At 40.6% G+C, this 9,842-nt stretch overlaps 1 pseudogene; it reads left to right on the top strand.

The window, feature by feature from the left end:
• The first annotated feature begins 5,409 nt into the window (after window positions 1-5,409).
• On the top strand, window positions 5,410-7,050 carry LOC123576150 (annotated as a pseudogene).
• Window positions 7,051-9,842: the final 2,792 nt, after the last annotated feature.

The raw sequence follows: 9,842 nt of genomic DNA, 5'->3' as shown, positions 1-9,842 counted from the left end.
CCAGCTGAGTCCAGATAATAAGAATAAAGCATATGTAATTCTTCTTAAAGTCAATGTATTAGATTGTTTTCCCTTTTCCCTCCCACTAATTTCTTCAATTTTCCGACTATATGGCCTGGACAACTCTAATTGAAATAATTTGGAATTAGTCAAATACTATTCGGAAACTAATAAATTTTAATGTATCACATCGAAATTATGCAGTGGTGATGGGTTTTAATGTTTCTCCCCTTTTTGGTTTTACATTATAAGTACCAATTAGCTGCCAACTATAGAAAAATGTCTTTTGTACCTTGAATTTTCTTTTTTGAATCTTTATTAGGAACTGGAAAACTGCAAGTACAGTTGATTGTTGTTCTTCATGGCAGTTAGATTCTATAGTCACCACTAATACAGAACTAATACAGAATACTGAACCATTGCTCCTAGGGAAAATACAGGCCTATTGTTCTGCAAGCCTCTGGTCACATTTTTATCAACTAGTCAATACAGAAGCTTGTTTCAGGTGTCTTTGTGTTTTGTTGATTTACTAACATTGATTTACTAACATTGAAGTCATGGTCAACAGCCCTGTAACTTCATGCTTCACCGAAGCTCACCCAACATGTTATTTTCTGCATGAGGCAGATCACAGCCTTCTTGCACCTATTAGGAAAAATTAGCACTTCAGCACTACATCTGGGGGGCATTTTAAACAAGGAAATCACCAATGAAAGCACAAAAATGCAAAAAAAATGGCACTAACTGGAGCAAAGGATATTCATCTACAGTATGGGAGGTGAAACACCTTGCTCAACCCCAAGTAGGAACATATGCATTGAGCAAGTCAAAATTTTCACTCTAGAGGTGACCACGAGAGCACCAGGGAAGTTTTAAAGAGTAGGCAAACACGGAATCCATGAATGAGGATGCTCAATTGTACTTACTATGTTATAAAGCTATGACATCCATCTGCCTGAGCTACAGAATAGATCATCATGCTCCCATATTTCCATAACATTTTAGAAAATATTTTTAAGTAATCTCTATACCCAGCATGGGGCTCCAACTCACAACCCTGAGATCAACTCTGCTCCACTGACTAAGTCAGCCAGGCACCCCTCCATAACATTTTAAATGTCCACTGTCTGAAAGTAAATACTTAGTTCCTAATTATTGGTAGTCGATAGTTTGCTTTTACTCTGTTTCAGTGGCATGGCAATTCTCTGTTTAATCATTCAGTAACATTGAGTACTTACTGTGTGCCAGAATTTTATTAGGCACAGCCATGAATTAAAAATTACAAAAATAGGGGCACCTGGCTGGCTCAGTGGTTAAGCATCCAAGTCTTGATTTCGATGGTCTCACAGTTCGTGAGATCAAGGCCCAATTCAGGCTCTGTGCTGACAGCATGGAGCCTGTTTGGGATTCTCCCTCTCTCTACCCCTGCTTGCTCTCTCTCGCTCGCTCGCTCTCCTCTCTTTGTGTGTGTCTCAAAATAAACTTAAAAAAAATTACAGATTAGTTAAATATTACAGCCCTCCCCCCTTAGACCATCAAATACTGTGATATGTGCTATGGTAGGGATTTGTCCTATGTGCTAGATATCTCTATCCCCTCCATCTCTACTCCACCCTCTTCCCCATGAAGCTGATGAATGGACCACAGCAATGAGCTCTTGCCTCCTGGCCTCTGGGTGGGTTTGGCCAAGGAGTGCCCTGGTCAGAGATAGACTGATGGTCATAATACCTATTCTTTTGGCTCTGTCACCATCTTTTCCAAGCTTCCCTTCACTAATTTCCTTGGATTTGCCACTCCCTGTGCTTTTCCTTCTGCCCAAGAGGTAATATCAGCTCTGCTGCCACTAATCTGGAGTTGCTCAAGTTACTGTGCTTCCTGTTGTGGTTCCCTGCTCCCAAACCTTTGTGCAGTATCTCCTCAAAGTATCTTAATTTAAGGACCATCTGCTTCCCGTTGGAACCAAGACAAATCAACCAAAGAGAAATTCCTAGAGGACAAATATTCCAATGAGTTTACTACCTCTGAGAGGTCCTTGTCGCCAGTTATTAGAAAGGATCTCACAACCTTGCAGAACATGTCCTAACAGTTTTAGTAACTAAAATCCTATTCTAGTAGATATCTATGCAGATACTACACAAAGAAATGAATTTGTCTTCTTGGACAAGTCTTAAGCCAAAGTCTGCAGCATTTAGCTGTGAGTTTATGAGTAGATCCAAATGCGTTTACTCCACTTTTCCAACCTACCCCAGAGATCCTCTGAAACTTAAATAACTCACATGGCTTTTCCATTCAAATAAATTTTCAGGCTGAGAAAGGACATCCTTTCTTAGATTTATAGTTTTTAGGATTGTCCAAAAGGCCTATAATCTCTATCCTTTGCCTGGTGGTACAAAGGGCAGGAGGGTTAAGTTTCTCTGGAATTAGATCACCACACTTTGGTCGTATTTCAAATGAATGCCACCATCCATTCAACATTTTTGTGCCATGGATTCTTTTTCAGAATAATGTTTTTATTTTATTTATTTATTTATTTATTTATTTTTTTTTTTTTTTAACGTTTTTATTTTATTTTTGAGACAGAGAGAGACAGAGCATGAACGGGGGAGGGTCAGAGAGAGAGGGAGACACAGAATCTGAAACAGGCTCCAGGCTCTGAGCTGTCAGCCCAGAGCCCGACGCGGGACTCGAACTCACGGACCGTGAGATCATGACCTGAGCCGAAGTCGGACGCTTAACCGACCAAGCCACCCAGGCGCCCCTCAGAATAATGTTTTTAAGCGCAGAAAATAAAATGCATGGGATTACAAAGAAAACCAATTAGGCGCACCTGGGTGGCTCAGTTGGTTGAGCTTCTGTCTCTTGATTTCAGCTTGGGTCATGATCCCAGAGTCGTGTTGTCAGGCTCCAAGCTGAGCATGGAGCTTGCTTGGGATTCTCTCTCTCTCTACCCTTTCTCCTGCTCACATGTGCTCTCTCTAAAAAAAAAAAAAAATTAAAAAATAAATAAAAATTAATTTTTTAAAGGAAAAAAATTATATTGAAGTACAAGTTATCAAAATAATGTAAATGTATAATACAGTAATATGTGTGTTCACTTAATAACCACATCTAGCAGGAAGTTTAACAACTGCTGTGATATCAAAGTAGCATAAACAGTGTGATATCTCTACAACAGTTGTGGTATGAAAATACCTGATTTCTATTGTTGACAAACTCACAGCTACTGCCTGATACAGCTCTGGATTGTTGCATTTATAATAAAAAGAAATACTAAATTCCGCTTAAAGTTCAGAGGAAATAATTTTTATTCACATCCAAGTTCACGTATCATCTGAATTCTACCCTCAAATCTCTTAGAGGTCTGCAGACTCTGGGTTAAGAAACCCTGACCTAGCTAACCAGATATTGGTGGCAATATTTCTTTTTTTTTTTTTTTTTCAACGTTTATTTATTTTTGGGACAGAGAGAGACAGAGCATGAACGGGGGAGGGGCAGAGAGAGAGGGAGACACAGAATCGGAAACAGGCTCCAGGCTCTGAGCCATCAGCCCAGAGCCTGACGCGGGGCTCGAACTCCCGGACCGCGAGATCGTGACCTGGCTGAAGTCGGACGCTTAACCGACTGCGCCACCCAGGCGCCCCATGGTGGCAGTATTTCAAATAGGACTATAACATGGTATTCAAAGGCCAATGATACTTAATTTAGCATGATTTGATATTTTATTTTCATATTATTCACATGTCTACTTCATTAACACATATATAGCAAATTACATGTGTGAGGTTTTATTTATAATACATTATATCTTGGGGCATCTGGCAGGCTCAGCTGGTAGTGTACAACTCTTTTTTCTTTCTGTTGTCTTTTTTAAAAATTTTTTATTTAACTTATTTTTCTAATTTACATCCAAGTTGGTTAGCATATAGTGCAGCAATGATTTCAGGAGTAGATTCCTTTATGCCCCTTACCCATTTAGCCCATCCCCCCTCCCACAACCCCTCCAGTAACCCTGTTTCTTCTCCATATTTAAGAGTCTCTTATGTTTTTGTCCCCCTCCCTGTTTTTTATTATTTTTGCTTCCCTTACCTTATGTTCATCTGTTTTGTATCTTAAAGTCCTCGTCTGAGTGAAGTCATATGATATTTGTCTTTCTCTAATTTCGCTTAGCATAATACCCTCTAGTTCCATTCACATAGTTGCGAATGGCAAGATTTCATTCTTTTTGATTGCCTAGTAATACTCCATTGTGTATATATATATATATATATATATATATATATATACACCACATCTTCTTTTTCCATTCATCCATCGATGGACGTTTGGGCTCTTTCCATACTTCGGCTGTTGTTGATAGTGCTGCTATAAACACTGGGGTGCCTGTGTCCCTTCGAAATAGCATACCTGTATCCCTTGGATAAATACCTAGTACTACAATTGCTGGGTCATAGGGTAGTTCTGTTTTTAATTTTTTGAGGAACTTCCATACTGTTTTCTAGAGTGGCTGCACCAGTTTGCATTCCCACCAACAACGCAAAAGAGATCCTTTTTCTCCGCATCCTCACCAACATCTGTTATTGCCTGAGTTGTTAATGCTAGCCATTCTGACAGGTGTGAGGTGTTATCCCAGTGTGGTTTTGATTTCCCTGATGATGAGTGATATTGAGCATTTTTTCATGTATTGGTTGGCCATCTGGATGTCTTCTTTGCAGAAATGTCTGTTATTGTCTTTTGCCCATTTCTTCACTGGATTATTTGTTTTTTGGGTATTGGGTTTGATAATTTATAGATTTTGGATACTAGCCCTAATCCTAACCCTAACCCTAAATTCTTTATAGATTTTGGATACTAATCTGATATTTTATTTGCAAATACCTTCTCCCATTCTGTCAGTTGCCTTTTAGTTTTGCTGATTGTTTCCTTCGCTGTGCAGAAGCTTTTTATTTTGATGAGGTCCCAGTAGTTCATTTTTGCTTTTGTTTCCCTTACCTCTGGAGACGTGTTGAGTAAGAAGTTGCTGCAGCCATGATCAAAGAGGTTGTTGCCTGCTTTCTCCTCAAGGATTTTGAGGGCTTCCTGTCTTACATTGAGGTCTTTCATCCATTTTGAGTTTATTTTTGTGTCTGGTGTAAGAAAGTGTTCCAGGTTCATTCTTCTGCATGTCGCTGTCCAGTTTTCCCAGCACCACTTGCTGAAGAGACTGTCTTTATTCCATTGGATATTCTTTCCTGCTTTGTCAAAGATTAGCTGGCCATACGTTTGTGGGTCCATCTCTGGGTTCTCTGTTCTGTTCCCTTGATCTGTGTGTCTGTTCTTATGCCAGTACCATACTGTCTTGATGATTACAGCTTTGTAATACAGCTTGAAGTCCGGGATAGTAAACAACTCTTGCTCTTGGGCTGTGGGTTCGAGCTCCACATTGGGTGTAGAGATAACTTTAAAAAAATCTTCTAAAAAAAATAATAGATTATACCTTAACTCCTAAACAAAAGTTCAAGATTTTTTGTAAGAACTTTATTAATGGAGGAAGCAGGGTATGATCTTATCCATACTGAGGTTATCTTTCAATCATTCAATAAACACTTGTGGGCCATTCATTAAGCAATCACTGAACACAAGGAGCTAGTTTAGTAAGGGAAGGACAGTATTTATGCAAACAAGAACTTGCAGCAGACTGTAGTATGATGTCAAGAGTATCAATTACATGCTTATGGGATCACATAGTTGAGTACCCAGCCCAGATAGTGACGATCAGGAAAAGCTTGAAGGATGAGTTGGCAGTAGGTAAAAAATTGAGGAAGACTATTTGCAGCCAATGCAATGAGATGCATAAAATAAAAGACAAGGAAGTATGTCTGGCATATTCCTGGAACCAAAAATACTTCGGGTGCAGCTAGAAAAGAGATGAGTCTAGAGAATCGTAGTGTGGTGACTGTTGGTCAGGCAGTCTGTGGGACCAGTCTGCTGCTGTGCTGCCGCCATGATTATACCTATGTGCTACGTCACTTGTGGTAAGATGGCGGGCAACAAGTAGGAGGCCTAGCTGGGGTTGTTGCGGGTCTCGGAGACTGAGGGGGCGCCCTGGACTCACTGGGCCTGAGTGCTGCACACTACTGTCTCACGCTGAACTGATGGAGAAGCTGCTCAATTCTGCATCCCTGGAGAAGTAACCGTGCTAGAGCCTCCCGCCTCCTGCTGACCATGGGCAGTCAGGGTTGTGCCTGGAGTTCATTCCACTGAGGTAGAAGAGCTGGGAGCAACACCTCACCACAGCCACGTGGGTATGTGTATGTCCTTCCTCTGGAAGGAACCATCAGTAAAGGTCCTTGAAGAGCCAAGAGAGAGAGAGAAGGAGAGAGTGAGAGACAGATGAGTCTGGAGAGGGAAGAGATAAAGGTGTCATGGTTTGCCTAGAATCCTTTCCTTTGGGAAACACCCATTTCCCTCTTTTGTACTCCTCATTCTCTTCTGGAGTTGCCCTAAGAAAGAGCACATGACCCAACCTAAGCCAACCCCAATCCTCTCCCTTCCTCAGGATCCGAGTTTGAAGGACCATGGGGGCCTGGAGTTACCGATGGCATATTGCCTCCACATGGACAGAACCTGTCTAGAAACAAAACTAACATGAGAAAAGCAGGACTAGGAAAGATAAAGCATGAATGCCATCTTTGAACTCCTAGTCTAGTGCTGCCTAAAGCCAACCTCAGATTCTGGTTACATGAACAAAGAAATTCCTCATTTTTGCTTAAGCTACTTTGAATGAGGTTTCTGTCACTTGGAATTGAAAGGTGACTGACTTACATAGGATGATAAGGACGAACAGAGACACTGACATCCGTTTAGAGGGAATTGACTCAAAGCAGGGAGGTGCCACCATCAAATTTGCATGGTGGATGATCCTGACCACTGGAAATGGGCTGATGAGGGGCATGTCCAGAGGGAAAGAGAACGATGTAGTTATTGGAGTGACCATCATTTTCTCTGAATGTTTCTAACTATTCTCAGATTTGTATGTTCTACCCACAACTCCCCTCTTGTTTCAAAATAACAAATTTTTTTCTTGGGGTGCCTGAGTGGCTCAGTCGGTTGAGTGTCTGACTTTGGCTCAGGTCATGATCTCACGGTTCATGAGTTCGAGCCCTGTGTCAGTCTCTGTGCTGACAGTTCAGAGCCTGGAGCCTGCTTCGGATTCTGTGTCTCCCTCTCTCTCTGCTTCTGTCCTGCTTGCACGCGTGCACGCTCTCTCTCTCTCTCTCTCTCTCAAAAATAAATAAAAAAAAATTTTTTTTTAAGTTTTTTCTCATTACAGAAAACTCAGGAAATACTTAAGAGCAAAAATAAGGAAACAGAAAACCCCCAAACCTACCCTCCATGGACAATCACTGTTAAAACTCATATACATCCTTCTAAACCTTTACATATGTGACACGTGTCTGCAGGTTCACAGAGGTGGGAAAAGGTATTAAGCAAATGAGATTGTACCGTATGTACCTTGCACTTCAAATATCAAAAATCAATGATCTGGAAAAAGAACATTTTTTTCCAGAAACAACTCATTGATCAATTTATGATTTTAAATTGTATTCCTGTTCATCAGATCCAGACTTTGAAATGTGAACATATGTTATGTTAACCTTAGATTAAGTGTATGCCAAATGCATGTCACAGACACAGATTTCCACATTGCAGTGTGTTTGATGATCGATGTAAGAGGGAATCAGAAGAGTTCATGATTAACTTTCCCATATCTTCAAATAGACACCTTCACCTCTTACAGTGATGGTATTTTCCACTGCAAAGAAAAAGTAAAATCACTAACAAGCAAATTTGTCTAAAACTGAGGGAAAGCAGTGAGTATGTAGAAAGGAGTTTGCATTTTTAGAATCTAATCAGTATCTGTCAGACTTCACGACTGTAAAGAGCTTTGGTGCACAAAGTAAGCAGGATGCATCTCTGTCCCTAGTTCTTAGCTGCATAGAGGCTGCAAGGTTTACAAAGTTGAAACTTTTATTCTTAGTAACTTCTTCTCTCACTGAACTTTAATGTTTAGTTATTATTGAGAGAGAGAGAGAATGAGCAGGGGAGGGGTAGATGGGGGGGGGGACAGAAGATTCAAAGCAGGATCCGCACTGACAGCAAATAGCCGAACACGGGGCTCAAACTCACCAGCCGTGAGACCATGACCTAAGCTGTAGTCACATGCTTAACCAACTGAGCCACCCAGGCACCCCTCTCCCTGAACTTTAACACCAGAGTTCTCCACTGTTCAAATTCCTATGCACTTTCTTCTACCTCACCTTCCATCCTACCCACAATTTTGTCTCTTTCCACAGGACTGGTTGCAGATTTTATTTCTTTAAAATGTATGTGCAAGGACTCTGAAGATATCTAGTACTTCCAAAGTGACTTACTAAGTGAGCATGCAATGTTTGTTTTAAAGGTTCTATCAATGCCAAAGCACAATTATAAACAGATAATTTCCCTATAGCAGGAGAACCAACCCCTGGGAAATAAGCTCAAATTTTCAGCCCCATTGCCACCCCACATTCTTTATTCTGCCCTCTATAGGTTGAGAAGAGTGTGGTGATCAGTAGGGAAAGAAGGAATGCCACATAGACCCCTTCTTCAGGGAGCCATCACAGTTTTCTGCAGCACTCAGGAGGCAGGGCTTCTGAAGAATCTAGAAACTGGGAGAACTGATCCACCATCCCTTCTTTTCTTCATTTAACCAGCACTTCTTGAACCCCTACTGTGTACCAAACAATGGAAATACAACATGAGGAACCTTCAGCTCCCCATCTGAAGAAGGGGCAAGCAACCAGCCTCTGCCATGCAAGAACAGATATGGTGCAGGAGATCCATTTCTACCCAATGAGCTACAATTTCTGCCACTGGAAAGTTTCCAGCCTGGAGGGGTTGAAACAGCTACAAAGCTGACTCTGTAGGCAGCTACAAAGTCGAACCCTATGTGCCAAAGAGACAAAAACATAAATGCTGTGGGACTTTGAGAGAGAGAGCAGGAAGGTGAGCTTGGGGAGGCAAAAAGAGAAGACCAATGAGATAGCATTTATCCAGCCAGCAAGAATTTTACAGCTGCCATCACTCATTCCCTTTTTTTTTTTTTTTTTTTTTTTTTTTTTTACCATCAATAGATGCTTTCCCAAATGGAGAATATTGGCCTCCAAGACTTTACACATCCAAGTGAGAAATAACCCCTACTGTCTGGGTAGGAAAAAAGGAACAAAATACTTTGGGCCTCTTTGTGATAGAGGCTTCCAGCACCAAGACTTAACATTTGGACAATATCAAGTAAGTATTCCATTTCTAAGTATCTTGCACTTATTATGCTAAAGTTAAACCTACCTAGAATAAAATCCACAAGGATGCTCATTTTGTTTACTCTACCCTCACCTGCCATGTTACAAAGAGGAAGCAACCCAAGACATTGTTCTAGGCTGCTGAAAACAATTCCATTTCCTTCCTGTTGGATGCTTTTTTTTTTCTTAATACAACATGCAATTATGGGAATTTTTTCCCCAAATAGATTTGTGCTCTAAAATTTCATACCTCCCAGAGGAACATTAAGAACCCCCTGCAGATGAAGGCAACCAAGAAGTGTGCATTTAGAGAAGGTGGTTTGCTTTAATTGTTGTATGTGATCAACTTCCTGTTGCCTTTTAATGTTCTGCTGCTAGAACAGTCTAACTGGATAATTTAGAAATGTATATACAGGCACAAGAAATATTTTAAAAGAAACCTTTATTATTATTATTATTTATTTATTTATTTATTTTTTAATTTTTTTTTTGAGAAAGAAAGCACACAAGTGAGAGAGGGGCAGA

Source organism: Leopardus geoffroyi, chromosome C2 (genome assembly GCF_018350155.1).
Source record: "Leopardus geoffroyi isolate Oge1 chromosome C2, O.geoffroyi_Oge1_pat1.0, whole genome shotgun sequence".
Taxonomy (NCBI): domain Eukaryota; kingdom Metazoa; phylum Chordata; class Mammalia; order Carnivora; family Felidae; genus Leopardus; species Leopardus geoffroyi.
This window is presented reverse-complemented; position numbering and strand designations above follow the sequence as displayed.